Source organism: Taudactylus pleione, unplaced genomic scaffold, assembly GCF_031769625.1.
Source record: "Taudactylus pleione unplaced genomic scaffold, aTauple2 ptg000053l, whole genome shotgun sequence".
Taxonomy (NCBI): domain Eukaryota; kingdom Metazoa; phylum Chordata; class Amphibia; order Anura; family Myobatrachidae; genus Taudactylus; species Taudactylus pleione.
Genome location: NW_028284455.1, coordinates 9,346,304 through 9,361,550, shown reverse-complemented (window position 1 = coordinate 9,361,550; position 15,247 = coordinate 9,346,304).

The following is a 15,247-nucleotide window of genomic DNA, read 5'->3' as shown; positions in this document are numbered from 1 at the left end:
AGTAAACCAGGTGCATATACTACTGTTCTCGCTTGGGGTAAACCAGGCGCATATACTACTGTTCTCTCTTGGAGTAAACCAGGTGCATATACTACAGTTCTCTCTTGAGTAAACCAAGTAAATATACTACTGTTCTCTCTTGGAGTAAACCAGGCGCATATACTACTGTTCTCTCTTGGAGTAAACCAAGCGCATATACTACTGTTCTCTCTTGGAGTATACCAAGTGCATATACTACTGTTCTCTCTTGGAGTAAACCCGGCACATATACTACTGTTCTCTCTTTGAGTAAACCAAGTGCATATACTACTGTTCCCTCTTTGAGTAAACAAGGTGCATATACTACAGTTCTCTCTTGGAATAAACCAGGCACATATACTACTGTTCTCTCTTGGAGTAAACCAGGTGCATATACTACTGTTCTCTCTTGGAATATACCAAGTGCATATACTACTATTCTCTCTTGGAGTAAACCAGGTGCATATACTACTGTTCTCGCTTGGGGTAAACCAGGTGCATATACTACTGTTCTTGCTTGGAGTAAACCAGGTGCATATACTACAGTTCTTTCTTGAGTAAACCAAGTGAATATACTACTGTTCTCTCTTGGAGTAAACCAGGCACATATAATACTGTTCTCTCTTGGAGTAAACCAAGCGCATATACTACTGTTCTCTCTTGGAGTAAACCAAGCGCGTATACTACTGATCTCTCTTGGAGTAAACCAGGCACATATACTACTGTTCTCTAATGGAGTAAACCAAGCGCATATACTACTGTTCTCTCTTGGAGTAAACCAAGTGCACATACTACTGTTCTCTCTTGGAGTAAACCAGGCGCACATACTACTGTTCAATCTTGGAGTAAACCAGGCGCATATACTAGTGTTCTATCTTGGAGTTAACCAGGCGCATATACTACTGTTCTCTCTTGGAGTTAACCAGGCGCATATACTATTGTTCTCTCTTGGAGTTAACCAGGCGCATATACTTCTGGTCTCTCTTGGAGAAAACCATACACACATACTACTGTTCTCTCTTGGAGAAACCAAGTTCATATACTATTGTTCTCTCTTGGAGTAAACCAAGCACATATACTACTTTTCTCGCTTGGAGTAGACCAGGTGCATATACTACTGTTCTCTCTTGGAGTAAACCAAGCACATATACTACTTTTCTCTCTTGGAGTAAACTAGGTGCATATACTACTGTTCTCTCTTGGAGAAAACCATACACACATACTACTGTTCTCTCTTGGAGAAACCAAGTTCATATACTATTGTTCTCTCTTGGAGTAAACCAAGCACATATACTACTTTTCTCGCTTGGAGTAAACCAGGTGCATATACTACTGTTCTCTCTTGGAGTAAACCAAGCACATATACTACTTTTCTCTCTTGGAGTAAACTAGGTGCATATACTACTGTTCTCTTTTGGAGTAAACCAGTCGCACATACTACTGTTCTCTCTTGAAATAAACCACATATTACTGTTCTCTTTTGGAGTAAACCAGGCGCATTTACTACTGTTCTCTTTTGGAGTAAACCCGGAGCGCATATACTACTGTTCTCTCTTGGAATAAACCACATATTACTGTTCTATTTTGGAGTAAACCAGGCGCATTTACTACTGTTCTCTTTTGGAGTAAACCAGGAGCGCATATTACTGTTCTCTTTTGGAGTAAACCAGGAGCGCATATTACTGTTCTCTTTTGGAGTAAACCAGGAGCGCATAAACTACTGTTCTCTCTTGGAATAAACCACATATTACTGTTCTCATTTGGAGTAAACCAGGTGCATCTTGTGATACAGCCTGCATTGCAAGATCAAGCTTTTTTGTGCTATTTTATAATATCCTTTTCATTATCATTTGGACATGAGAAAATATTACATGCTATCCAATGAATGTGTAAAAGATGATTTTCAATTTATTTTACATCACTTTAGATGTATGTGAATACTAACGGTTATACTAGTAGTCAGGTAAAGTCACTTTAAATGGTTGAGATTGATCTGAAATACTGTATTGACTGCCAGCATTCAGAAACCAATAGCATAAATCATTACTGAAAATGAACAAAAAAATCAATTATGTGCACAGTATTACATGAAAGGCCTAACTACTCCTCATGTTCAACTTATTGTGTCTTCAGTAATAAAGATTGCAGCACTTTGCAATGATTACCTCAGGATCCTCAGCTAGTGTGTGTATGCGTGGCAGTAATTATTTGTCAGGCTAAAGATTGGACTATTCACAAAGCAAGATCAATACTGTCTTTCTAATCTCTTAAATGACAAAACAGTTTATTTTCCTCTTGAAGTTGAATCTTAAAGGGCCACTACAGTGAAAATGTGGAAATAGATGTCAGAGGGCCTGATTTAGAGGTGTGTACTACTGCAGTGCGGATGCGTCTTTTGCTGCAGTGCAGCTGTGCTTTTATGCTAAGGCCGCAGCCAAAAGAATTCTTACAGAGATGCTCACCTGCTGCGCTAAGATGCACCATGGACTGCACAGTGTGTGCTGGGCTGCAGTGGGAGACTGCTCGTGGCTGCTGAGGAGCAGCCGCAGCAGTCTCCTATGCCTGTGATGGGGGAACGATCACACTGATTGCTCCCCCCCTGGCTTTGCGCCGGGCTGAGGGGCTCACAGCGCTGCTACACGGCACTGCAAAAGTGTTGTTTATTTTTTTTTTAGCTCCAGGGGGTGTGGCCGCGTCTCCCGCGATTAGGCCATGCCCCCCTCTTCACCTGGGCCCGGCATTGCTCTCTACGTCCCTGCTCTTACCACACCCAATCATAAACACCATATACGATTAACATCATAAGTCTGTAGACCATAGGTCCAGCAGGGAAAATGTGCCGTTCAAGAACTGCAAGGTAAAGGTTCTCTCTGCCAGAATCACCTTACCTCCCCCACCCAGAAATCAATCAATGGGAGTACAGTTACAACTGTACTGGATAGAGGTTGCTATGCATAGGAATAGTCCTCAAGGTGGCATCTCCACCATCCGCAGAGATCCACTGTGACTACTCAAATAAACAAATTGGTCTCCTCTCTTTATTCTACATCCACAATCTGACATACTTAACATTCACACCACCACAACTAACACAACTCCCTCCTCTGACTCCACCTTTAACAAATGCATACGTAGACCTACATCAAACACTCCCTTTTTCTTCTGCCCTCAATCCATTTCCCACACTAACACCACAGGTGAGTGCTAATACATACCCAAAAAGCGCAGTTCAACACCTGTTATTCTATCCCCTTGTTACCGCCCAGAAATGTCTACTGAAACTGCCTCTCTCTGCATCCAAACTCGTAATGGGGGGATATCACATAGGCAAAGTTCAGTAAGGACGTGTTCCTGCAAATGCAGCAGGCTATGCAGATCTGCGTTACAATACCTATATCTATATATATCTATAATGTGTGCAGGGTGTGAGGGGCACACGGGCCCCCGGGTTCAGGGCGGCCCACACCACACACCCTGCACCCATAGGTAATTATACTTACCTCTCTGCCTATTCCCGAAGTGCTGCTCCGCAGTGCCGAACGGGCGCTGTAGAGCAGCAAACACTCACTGGGAATATGGTGGCGGCCATTTTCCCAATGATTTGTGCATGCACAGAAAAGATGTCCCCGGGAAAGTAGGCGCGGGCGCCATTTTCCAGGAGACCGCGCATACGCTGTCGATTCTGACATGAAGCTAGAATCTACAGCGCTCAGTGCTGCTGAGCCGCAGTCAGAGAGGAGGGGGCCCAAATGGAGGCTGCACACGGGCCCCCTCGTCTCTTAAAACGCCCCTGTACAACACACCTGTATGGTGACGTATCTTTGCACCTAGTATAGGCTAGGTCAGAGGTTCTCAGACGCGGTCCTCAAGGCTCCCCAACAGTTCAGGTTTTAGAGATATCCATGGTTGAACACAGCTGACTTAATTAGTACCTCAGTCAATTTGATTTAACCACCTGTGCTCAACCATGGATATCTGTAAAACCTGAACTGTGGGGGAGCCTTGAGGACCCTGTTTGGGAACCTCTGGGCTAGGTGCAGAGATACCAGATGTGAGGGGGAGGGGTGTCTGCAGGTGCAGCAGAATGTGGAAGTGAGCAGTCTAGGGATCTGGGCCAATTGCTGCGTGTAATCATGGAGAGGCAGAATGCGGCCATTAGCACAGGCTGCAGGGTGTACACATCAGTGCGTCTCTGCACTTGTGCTGCTCCATACCGCTGGTAAGCAACAGGGATGGGAATCTTGTTTTGTGTGTATGTGGGGGAAGGGGGGGGCACGGAGTTGATTCTGTGCGTAAATTCCGCCACTGGCTAGGTGCAAGTGCTATATAATTTAGGTAATGAATCCGCACTAGTTGGAAATATATTTGTAGGAAAATATATTATATAGATGTAAGTGCACAAAGATGATGATAAGCAGTACCAAACCAAATGCACACACATATGTGGTGGCATTTTGGGATGTGCACAACTCCGCATATAGGCGAATATACTCATTTCTTCTATGCTCGGTTCTTCTAGCAAAATACGCTTTATTTATTTCCTATTATGTTTGTAAGTATGCAAAAATTGGAATGACCCATTCGAACATTAATATCACTTACTAGTCTAATAGAAACTGTCTCCGCTTTCTGCTGCAATACAGTACTTATTTCTCTAGAAGGAAACCTGATGTGAAAATCCCCCTATTCACTTATTAAATTTAACATTCCCCTATTATGTCAATATTTGCATTCCTGACATTTGTAAGGGAAAATTGAGATACTTAGTATGCTGAGAGACACCTTGCTCTATGATTCTGACCTTCAAGGTGCTGCTGTTATTATTCCTTCCAAGCGAGAAGTTTCTTATGAGAAAAGCGATATTCCTTTCCTGCTTCTAATTATACATGTAACTATGATGAGAAGACATGTTCTATGAACAACATCTCAAGTCCTGTTTGTTTTATGGTCTATTAAAGGTGAAATAAATGCATGTTAGTAGACGTGCAGTAGCATAAAAAGAGGCGTGGAAGGTAGAAATAAACTATGGGAGAGGTATGTCTAGGTACTTACCATACTTTGCATGTGAGGGGCATGATGACTGGGCAGGAGATATAAGAGGGCGGTTTACTGGTCTGTGATTTTTACAATATACGTTCAGCATGTCGGCATGAACAGAATGTCGACATTCATAATGTTGACACTGACAATGTCTACAGCTATTATTATGGTTAGGCTACGGTTAAAGGGCCTGATCAGAGCTGTAGGCTAATGCCATTGCAGCTGCCATCTCATACACAGCTGCTGTGCAAAAATATGCAAACGTAGCAGATGCCGCTGATTGTATTGAGAGGCCCTCCTGTGACTTTGCAAATCTTCTGCGTACACAGATGCAGCATCGGTCACAGATCATTTGACTATCTCAGTTCTGAGTAACCCTATGGCTACCCTGAATGGCAGCAGGAATTGAGATGCCTGTGCCACTTTCATGACCTACGGGATTGCAAATGCAGGCTTTAACACAAACCCCAAAAATGGTTGTGACACACCTGTGTTCTTTGATGCCACTCCCCGTTACCTCCCTCAAACGCTCCCTGTTAGTCACACTGCGAGCAACTGCAGTAAATGAGCTGAGAGCTGTATAAGCACAAAGCTATACAAGAGGCCTCATTTTTTGTAATTGGTTAGAGGTTAGGAACCTGATGCTAGGTAGATTCTTTCGTTCGTTTGTATTGATTGGTCAAAAGAGTTAGCCTATGGGTATGGTTTGGGGCAAATACCTTTTGAGGGGGCTATTTAAGGAGATTTGAATTTGGTCCAGCCTCTTTTCAGTTTGGAAGTCCCCCCCAAAAAAAGATGTTCATTTTATCTGTTTGTCTCTCTTACTAACCCAGTGGTTCTCAAGCTCGGTCCTCAGGACCCCACACAGTTCACATTTTCCAGGTCACCCAGCAGGTGCGCAAGTGTATTCATTACTCACTGACACATTTTAAAATATCCACAGGTGGAGCAAATTATTTCACTTGTGATTCTGTGAGGAGACCTGGAAAACATGCACTGTTTGGGGTCCTGAGGACCGAGTTTGAGAACCTGTGTACTAACCTTTTAGTAGACGTTAAGCAGAGCTAGAAGGCGGGAAGGTGCTACTAGCCAGCAGCCACATGTGGCATAAGTGGTCGTTGTGGGGCACTTGCCCTTTTGAGAGATGGCAGGTGTGACCTACCTCTGCAGAAGGAAAGAGGGCGCTTCCTTACGGAGCGTCCAAACTGTGCTATAGTAAAGGGTGGTGAGCCCTTCACAGCGCAGGTTATGCTGTTATAGAGGGGGGGGGCAGCGTTTTAGTCGTCCCCCAATTTTTTAAGAGAGTCAATTGGCTAGAGCTGGTTCTTGGTAGCATCCTTCTTTGCCACTATTATTGAATTAAAATTTGATCATTTGATCATTACAATTAATAAATAACGTTGATCTGACAATGCAGTGGTGTCATTGTCATTATTTTTAGTGTTAAGTTAACTTAATGGTTTGTATCCAAGGGTTAATTGCAATAAATTAATGGACACCTTAATGTACTTTGATGCATGCACAGTGCTACTTAGACACATGCGCAGTTTACCAATAATCCCTTAACTGCGTAATTATCATCACTACGTTCATCTATGAATCAGGGCTAGAGTTAGGGTTAGGCTGCGGTTAGGGTTAGGCTGCGGATAGGGTTAGGCTACGGTTAGGGTTAGGCTGCGGATAGGATTAGGCTGCGGTTTGGGTTAGGCTGCGGTTAGTTTTAGGCTGTGGTTAGGGTTAGGCTGTGGATAGAGTTACAGTAGGCTGCGGTTAGGGTTAGGCTGCGATTAGGGTTAGGCTGCGGATAGGGTTAGGCTGCGGCTAGAGAAGGAGTTAGGTTGCGATTAGCGTTAATTGACAAGTCAATGTAAAAATACATTGTCGATATATCAACTGTCAATTCTTATAATGGCAACATTATGGGGGAGATGTATTAAACTTTAGATAGACAAAGTGAAGATGTCCTTAGCAACCAATCAACTTCTAAGTATCATTTATGTAGCACAGTCTATAAAATGACAGTTATATAAGCCGACTGGTTGCTTTGGGCAACTACTCCACTTTATCTGTCTCAAAGGTTTGATACATCTTCCCCTATGATAGTGGCGACATTGTAAATGTCAATATCTAACATGTCGACATGCTGTCCATGTCTATATTCTGAATGTCGACAATCACGCTATGCTGAAATTCTGGTATTAACTTTTTATACCACACCCACTTTTTACACCTCCGCGTTAATTTTTCTTGTCGCAATCATAGGGGCTGATGCAGTGTTAGCACAAAGCCAGTTTGTTTGACATGCCCAGAAAATGGAGGCACACATTTATACACCTACGCAGACTTACATGACTCTGCCAGTCAGCAACCGGAGAGGCAGGTCAGAGGAGGGAATGGACAGAGTATAGCAAGAAAGTGTTTGAATCATTTTAACATACATGCAGACCAGCAACCTGAAACTAATTTAGTGTGAGAAAGCCATATTCAATTGCAGGTAGTCAGGAGTAGGTGGAAATGCATTGATGATGATGGTGACCAGTGGCGGATTTTACCTAGGCAGCAGCTCCCAAGTAAAATCTGCCACTTCAGTGAGCCATTTACAGTCTGTGACTGCATTAGATACACTATGACTGCACTGGATACACTGTGACTGCACTGGATACACTGTGAGTGGCAGTGGCTTCCCATTGCAAGCGCTACCTGCCAGTCACACACAGGATAGGCAGTCCCAGGGGGAGTTGTTTTCTTCCCCTGGGACTGCCAGTCCGGGCTGCAATTAGCAGAGAGCAGCTTCCAGGTGTTTTTCCATGCTGCCCCCACTCTGTGGAATGCTCTCCCTCACAGATCAAGACTTTCCCCTTGGCTTAAAACCAGCTCCCTGAAATCTCATCCCATTAGGCAACTTTACCAAATTCTTCAGTCACCTTTTTAACTTCTCCAGCATTTTTTACCACCTCACTACACAGTTCACACAAACTTACATTTATTCTCCTTCTATATTCAGAAACCCATTAACCCATACCTTAATCACATTACCCCACTAATATTTGTCCCATTGTGATCTGGCTATTCCTACAGTACAAGCAGTATGTGACACTTAACCTCATATATTATATTGTGAAGGCATCTGAGCAAGGCCTCCTTACCACTTTATCGGTATGCTAATATGAAGTCTTGTTTTATTATTGTTTGTCCGGATTTTAAATAATTACAGACAATGCTGCTGCTAAATAAATAAATAATTGTTTATAAATAAATGTATAGGGTCATCTTATGTAATTGCCTAGCACTTCCTCTCTCCTGCTCTGGTAGGTCTCCATGGTATTGTCAGAACCCTTCCCCATGAACTGCCCACTCATTATTTTAGGTTACCTACATCCACTAAAAACAATATTTCTATCTTTAGCTGAAATTGCAACTGTTATGGTGCTTTCATTTAATATTTTCAATCTAATGCATGTAGAATTAAAAAAAGTAGGCGTAACATATTTGTAACTGACATCATTGTTTTTAATTTACACAGATACAGTTGTCTTATTTTCTGTCTGTGCTGCAGGATACGTTACAGGCTTGCCAATATAAAGCAGAGCAGCTCTTCTCTTTAAGATTGGTGAAAGTGTGTTTACGAGTTTTCATTCCCTCCTGTGGAGTGGGCTGAAGTCATTAGGTAAACACAACATCAAAGAGAACATGATACAAACAATCTCCTTGAAAAGTTTGCCACAAAGAATTTGTAAGTGAAGTATTGCTCCCTTGAAGTAATAGCTACTGTACTGCTTGTCACAGATTCATTGCCTTCTTATCTAAAGAAGCTCAAGCTTACGATGACACAAACTTTATTTTCTATTGAAATAATTGCACTTGCAATGCAAAATGTTATTAATATAATATAATATATATATATATATATATATATTTATATATATATATATATATATATATATATGCAGTATATATGATTAAATAAAAATAGGGTAATACTGCGACCATAGGTGTCCAAATCACATTAAATAAGACTGAGAGCTATGTTTAAATAATATATAACATCCAATTTAATAAAAAGAATTCAGACAATAAATAGCATATAGTAGCAGTTAAAAAAAATTAAATAAAAATATATAAAATATATAGCACAGGAAAAGATTGAATAAGAAGGTATTACAACATAATAACACTGCAACAGCAAGCAGTAGAAATTAAAAATCAAGTAAGAATTGCACAAAATAATGAATGTCATGAAGGTAAAAATATGAGTAACTTAAATTCTGATCTTTTAGGAGAGGTGCACCCAGGAAAAGTACAAAGCGTTTTGTTCAATGGACTTCTTCAAGGGGATGCAACGAAAAACAATTTTTTTTTACCTTTGAACAAATCCACAAATCCACATAGCCTAACCATATACGATTACATAATAGCTATGAGCGAAAGAAAAAAAAGAAATAGATTGAAAAAGGAAAACAATACATAAACAGTATTCTAGGTTTTAATGCGTTGCCCATGTCAGTTTTTTACTTTTTTATTTATATCACAAAAATGCATTTTCCAACAAATATTGCAAAGTAGTTGAAATAAGAAATAATTTCTTGGTTTGCCAGCCTTTACCTTTCAAGTTTGTTCTTGTAGATATTAGTGCTAGATTTTTTTTTGAGAAAAATAAAAACAAAAAAATGTGGCCAGTGGTGCATGAAAGCAGGGTAACTAAGTATCTTGAACCACCCTCTAACTGATCACAGTCGAAGCCCTGCCCATATATATATATATATATATATATATATATATTCTGACAAAAGCTCTGGGGAAGTTGTTGATCTGCCGCCTGGGGTGTATCTAGGGGTCCGAGTTCCCCTTGACAAAGTAAGGGACTGGTGCCCCCACATCACTCCAGGCTCCCTTGTGTCATTCTAGGATCCCTCATACGTCATTCTAGGCTCCCCCTGTGACTCTCCAGGCCCCCCTGTGTCTTAACCATAAGAGGCATGCACAGATTATAGTGATCTGTGCTGTGCTTTTCCTAAAATCGCCTGCCTCAGGCAGATGGATTTATTTTGGGATATGAATGTCGGTTTTGTAGTAGATTTTAATTCAATTTTCAATCCGACTGTCAGTAAATGAGGGAATCCTGTATTGGTCTATGTGAAAGTATTGATGTTTGGTCAATGTTCGATTTTGTCCGGGATCCGTATTTATATTCACTTTTGCCTTTAGTAAATCCCCAATTTGCAAAATCTAATTGAAATCAACTACAAATACACCAAAATTGACCAAAAATCGATCTTTAGAAAATATACCCCCAAGTGTCAGAAATAGAATGCATCCCTTCCCTAGCAGTATCTCAGACCATACTCCTGTGTTGCTCATAGTACATTTGCTATATAAGAAGGTATTGCATTTTGGAATCTTAACCTGGCCAGCAAACATTGATCTTGTTGGGCTGGTTCTGACCTTGATCCTGAGTCAGATGTGGATGCAATGCCAATATTTACACAGATTGAACGATTGATGGCCATTGCAGGGGGAGGTTAGAAAAACACAGACATATCTGACCGTTTAAACACTGTTTTCTGGGCGTCCACTGCATTCTTGCTCGCAGCAGGAGAGCCCTCTGTGTATATTAAGAGATGAAAGGGCCCGTGTGCATTCCCCGTCTGGGGCCCCCTCCTCTCTCCTTGGCGGCCCGCAGTGCACTAACTATAGCAATAGACTCTGGGCACTAGTCTGTGCCCATATAAGAAAGAAAGGGTTACTGCGCACGCGCAGGTCACCAGGAAAAAGGCTGCCATTTTGCCAGTAATTTCCCTACTACGCATGTGCAAAACGCTGAGAAAATGGCCACGGTGGCAGACATTTTTTAAGGCTATCCATTAGCGCCAACTCTTTTTACTTTAGCTATAAAACCTCTTGCTTGTATCACAAAGGCATCAATGGCTTCAGAGTAGAGCACATAAATTTGCTTTATATGTAGATGACATCTTTCAAATACAAATCTCAAATTAAGTGGGCAGAGTCCATTATTTTTTCAATTAGGAGGATCTGCCAATACTGTAGATTACCCAGTCTGCAACGGATTAATACATTTAAACATTTAGGATATTGATTTCCAATAACCCAACAGAATAACATCCAGTTATCATTAACCCTTTGTTTTCTATGTGTTAACATAAAAATGCAGATGTGAATAAAAAAATTGTCAGAGTTAATTTTTATTAAAATAATAATTCAAACAAAACTCTGTACTTCTGCATTCACCTTTATATTCCTGGACATATTTTCCATTATTTATAACAACTTGTGTTATATCTGGTCTCGGTGGCAAGGTTACAATGAAGTTTGGTATATAGAACGTGTGCTTCTGCTTCTAGAGGCTTGGTCTTTCCCAGCTTCAAATTAAATTATGAGTCTCATTTGACCCAGTTTAGAGACTGGCTGGAAGATCTCTTAAACGTCTGATTAAGGAAGTTGGATTCAATCACGCAGGTCCTTCTAGAAGGAAAAACTCAAATATATATGCCTTCACTCATATGATGCAAGCTACCCATCTGTGGTGCTGCACACTCATTAACCAGACATAATGAAAGAGACCCAGACTAAGCAATTATTTATTATGATAAAATGGATACGTTTCATAAATTGGCAATTGACTATGTTTGTCTGGGTGTCATAGAACTAAGCTTTTTATTCAAACCATTTTAAATAAAATTGACACAATTACAGGAGGAATTTAATATCCCCAAAACAGCATTTCACAAATTTGTGCATTTTTTTCAAGGCTCAATTTGAACATGATGTACCAAAATGTACGTTATCTAAAAATAACCCTACAGAGGTAAATGTACTAAAATGAGAGTTGGTAGAAGTGGAGATGTTGCCCACAGCAACCAATAAGATTCTAGCTATTATCTTCTAGAAGGTGCTAGTTAAATGTTAAGTAGCATCTGATTGGTTGCTATAGGCAACAGCTCCACTTATAAGAACTCTCACTTTAGTAAATATACCCCAGGGATCACACTCATCTGTTGTGTATGCAGACCTTTTGAAATACTTTAGTTCAGCTATTATTATTAACAATTATTTATATAGCGCCAACATAATCCAGTGTGCTTTACAATTGGGATGAAAACAGTAATAGAAGAAGACTGGGTAATAATAACAGACATTCATAGAGTTAAGAGGGTGCTGCTTTCCAGTTACAGTCTATAGGGAAATAAGCATTGATACACAAGGATAAGTGCTACATATTGCACATTGGTACAGCCAGACTACAGAGGTCAAACAGCAATGCTAGCCTAGGGTCAGTGAAATGTGTGAGTCTACAAAAGTAAATATGTAAAGTTATGTGTGGACTGTATAGAGGGGATGTAATTGGGTACAGTACCTTACAGAGGTTACATGGATGGTCCTGGAGTTTGATGACCTTGCCTGAACTTTTCAGGGAACACTTGAAGGTTTGGAGACTAGAAGAAAATCTTGTTGTGCATGGGAGGGCATTCCACAGAGTGGGTGTAGCTCAAGAAAAGTCCTGTAATGGTGAATGGGAGCAGGCAGGAAGTGTGGATGAGAGATGCAGATGGAGGGTCCATCTGGGAGATATTTTGAGATAAGCAAAGAGAGATGTATGTTGGTGTAGTCTGGTTCATAGCCTTGTTTGTAAGTATAAGTTTTTTGTAAATTACAGGTAACCAGTGTTGGGACTGACAGAGTGAAGCAGCATAAGAGGAGCATTTTGCAAGGAAATCAGCCTCACAGCTGCATCCAGAATAGTTTGTAGGGGTGAAAGTCTGTTTTGGAGAAGACCAGTATGGTGACTATTGCAATAATCAATGCGAGAATTAATGAGTGCATGAAATAGAGTTTTTGCAGTGACTTGTGTAAGATAGGGTCGATTTTAGGATATGTTTTTAGATGTATGTAACATGATTTGGAAACACATTGAATGTGTGGACAGTTCAGATTCAAGTCAGCAGCAGCAAGAGAAGACACAGTGATGCAGGTAGGAGAATCAATGGACACTGAAGCTTAGTGTAGTGAGGGGAGAATAACAGTGAGTAGGGGGTGAGACAGGCTCCCAGCACTCAGACCCATCTCCATGTGTGCCTACCCAGCTATTGACCTCACCGCACTTCACTGAAATAGAGAAAAGCAGAGGACCTAGGACTGAGCCAACCAATAGAGGTAGTGAAGAGGAGGTGGAGCCAGAGAAACAAAAGCTGAAAGAGTGATGTGATAAGTAGGATGAGAACCAGGATAAAAATGTGTCCTGATGACCTACAGTAGGGATTGTAGTTTTGTATGAGAAGAGAGTAGTCAACACTACTAAACAGCAGAGCGATCCAGAAAAATTAGAAGTGGGTAATGGCTTTTAGAGCAGAGATCAAATTATTCGCTACCTTAGTCAGTGCTGTCTCAGTGGAGTGTTGGGAATGACAGCCTGACTGAGTCGGTCCAATAAGTTGTGCGAGTCAATAAAGTGTGTGAGACGGATGTATGCAATTCTCTCAAGCAGCTTGGTGGGGCATGAGAGCTGAGAGATGTAACAGTAATTTGAGAGCGTGTTCAGATCAGCATTGTGTGTTGTTTTTTCAGAATAGGAGTAATCGCTGCATGCTTGAATAACGAAGGATATATACCAGTAGAGAGATGACAGATTTTAGTTAAAGTTTGGCTGAGCACAGGAGACAGAGCTGAATGATCAAGGCTGAGAAGAAGTAATAGAGTAGGAAGAAAAGAAGAGAGCAGATTCTTTACCTTTATTTGTGGCATCAAATTAAGAGAAGTTGTCAGAGGGTTCAGGGAAGGAACTGAGCAGGTTTCAGTTTTATCAATATTGTCCTTGAAATAGGAAGCAAGATATTGGGCACTGATAGTAGCCAGTGGGTTGGCTATGGGAGGGGTAAGAAGCAGCTTAAATGTATTAAAACGTTGCTTGGGGTTAGAAGCTTAGATATCCTTGTGTCTTAAAATGGAAAAACAACACATGTTCTGTAACTGATGTTTAAGGTCTTTATTTTGAGTTAGCTCAAAAGTCTATTAAGTTTAAAAAAAATCAGCAATATCTATTTGGGAAGGTTTAATAAGGCATCGCTGAATGCTGAGCTAATACTGCGAACGGGAGTATTGTAATAGAACCTTGGATAGGGATGGGACATCATGGGTAATACCAATGTTTTTAACATTATTCAATAAACATGGTTTAGTCCTAAACATTGGTTCAGAAACAGTGAAAATTTCACAGGTTAACCAATGTTTCTACTTGTTTGAAGTCGATTAGCTACTTAACACTCCAAGCAAGGGATTTGATCACAAAACCGCCTATGCCATATTAATCCGCTTAACTTGTGAGCTATCAGCCACTGCGTGATTTATGTGCACCTTGTCATTCAGCTACATCCTGCTGTATTTAAAACATACCTTACTCATTATGTCATACCTGGCCAGAACTCAGACTCTCAACCAGGGGCGTATCTACCCATTGGCCAGGATGGCACTCGCCAGGGGCGCCAGCCAAGGGGGGGCACCATCCAGGAGTACCACCCGTGGCCAGGGGCAAGAATGAAAACAGAGCTGCCAAGACTGCAGTCCCGGGTACGCCCCTGTGGCTCCTCAGTGCAGCAGCAGCGATGAGATGCACATGACGTTATGACGTCAAGCGCGCCTTATTAAAAAAAAACAACAACTTTATTTATTATATTGTAACAGGCAGCCGCCGGCAAGCAATGGCGGCTGCCTGGACCTCGACATCTAGTTCTTAGATGTCAAGGTCCGGGCAGCCGCCATTGCTTGCCGGCGGCTGCGTGGTACAGTCAGGGGTGTAGGGAGGGAAAGCTCCAGTCGCGGTAAATGATAAAGGGTGCGCCGGAGCCCGACTCCGCTTCAACTATATTGCCTGGCCTTAGACAGGTCACAGCTGTCAGCCTGAGCCACGTCAGGTTCCCCCCTCCGTGCTCCCAACGCGCACATGACTTCAGACGGGTGGAGACTGCAGTGCAGTGTACAGAAAATTGGACTGGAGAGGGGAGGTTCCTGGGACACACCTGCCCACCGTGGAGGGCGCCATCCATCAGGACCAAGTAATCCATAAGTTGGACAATGGACACTGCTAAACTATTGGAGCAGGCAAGCCGCATTCAACAGGCAGCTGGGAATTTAGCAAGGGGGAGGGGGTGCAGAGAGAGGAATAATGGGTACAGATAGA